The following is a 1812-nucleotide window of genomic DNA, read 5'->3' as shown; positions in this document are numbered from 1 at the left end:
CGGATTTTGACATTATGAATTCTAGAAGTTTCCCTTCACTTAAAGCGAAAAAATATTTCTTCAGGTTAAGTGAAATTCCATACCTTAAACAATGTTGGAAGATTTGTTTTAAATCTCTAAGATGGTCGCTTCATTTCTTGGAATACACTGTTATATCATCCAAATAAATTACTACAGATTTATTGACTAAACCTTTGAATGCGATGTCCATGGCTCTCTGAAATGTGGCACCAACATTAATCAAACCAAATGGCATCTTTCGATATGCGTATGTGCCCCATTTAGTTCTGAATTTGGTTTTTAATTGATCAACAGGATGTACCAACACTTGATTGTATCCTGAAAATCTATCCAAGAAAGACATTAATTCTGAGCCCACCACTGCCTGCAATATCTGTTCCATAGGTGGTAAAGGAAAATTATCTTTTTGACAGGCCTCGTTAAGGTTTCGAAAGTCAATGCAAATCCTAATATCTCCATTTTTCTTTCTAACAGGTACCATATTGGAGACCCATTTAGAATGTCTGACGGGAAAGATTATTCTGGCTTTCAATAACTTATTGAGATCAATTTTTATCTGATTTTCTAAATTGGGATGGATCTTTCTCAGCTTTTGTTGGACAAGTTTTTCATTATCGATCATGGGAATAACATGTTGGATGATGGAAGTGTCATATGTTTTGAGTTCATCATAATTCCAGGCAATTTTTTTTTATATTGTCTCAAAAGGCAAATATACACTAATTTTTCTTCAGGGACTAGGCCGAGACCTAGATTAATGTTTTGTGGTTTGGCATAGGTTCGTAGGTTTACTAATTCGTAGTTCAAGGTTGAAATTTGGAGTTTTGAATTGGTAGACCTTTTAAACCAATCCTTCAAATGGTACAAGTCTTCTAACTTGACTACTGACTTAGGTATAGCATTGTTAGTGCTATCTTGTTGCAATTGTCGATCATGTTGGTCTTTGTCAATTATTTGATTGGAGTAGGATCCTTCAGATGTGAGGAAATTCACGATCTCAGGATCATCATTGAATACTCTCCAATTTGTGATGTTATTAGGAATAGATGGTCTAAAGATTAATTCTATTGAGAATCTATCTAGACTAAAATCTTCTGAAGGAATAAGCTTAGAAGCTACGTTAGCAAAAAGGTCTGCACTTGCATTTTGGAGTCTAGGAATTGAAGAGATATTAAATGCTATAAAATGCTTAGTCAGATCTTGAACTAAGGATTGATAATGTTTTAAATGACCTGATAAGCAATGTATAGTATTATGTACCTGTCTGACCACAATCTCAGAGTCTCTGAAAACTTGAAGGTACTTGACGTCTAACCCGATTTCTTTGTACAACCCTTGAACCAAAGCCTCATATTCTGTTGTATTGTCAGTGCAATCAAATTCGAGTCTGCATGTTAGCATGATTTTATCTCCTTCTGGACTAATTAGAACGCATCCTGCTCCTGCTCCTTCATTAGATTTAGAACCATCAAAAAATAATTTCCAAAACAAAGATTTATTTACAGGACTATCTAAAAAATCGATACATTTTGAACTATCAGTTCGAGAAAAATTTTCGACTTGGGACAAAACAGAGTGTTCTAAATAGGGTGACGTATGAGCATTGAAATTTCCGAGGAAAGAATCTACCGAGTAATTGCCAATAATGCTACTGTTATATGCTACTGGTTCATTTTCCCCCTCTAGCTCCGTTACTATGTATTTCTGATGTGGTTCTCATTCAACTTTTATTTGATTTGGTTTACCATGGTAGGGCACATGTGCGACCAGTCAGTTGCGAAGTATCCATGA

The sequence above is a fragment of the Pinus tabuliformis genome, chromosome 8, assembly GCF_031772625.1.
Source record: "Pinus tabuliformis cultivar Carrire ecotype Pingquan chromosome 8, CPIR1, whole genome shotgun sequence".
Taxonomy (NCBI): Eukaryota; Viridiplantae; Streptophyta; class Pinopsida; order Pinales; family Pinaceae; genus Pinus; species Pinus tabuliformis.
Note: the sequence above shows the minus strand (reverse complement) of the source record.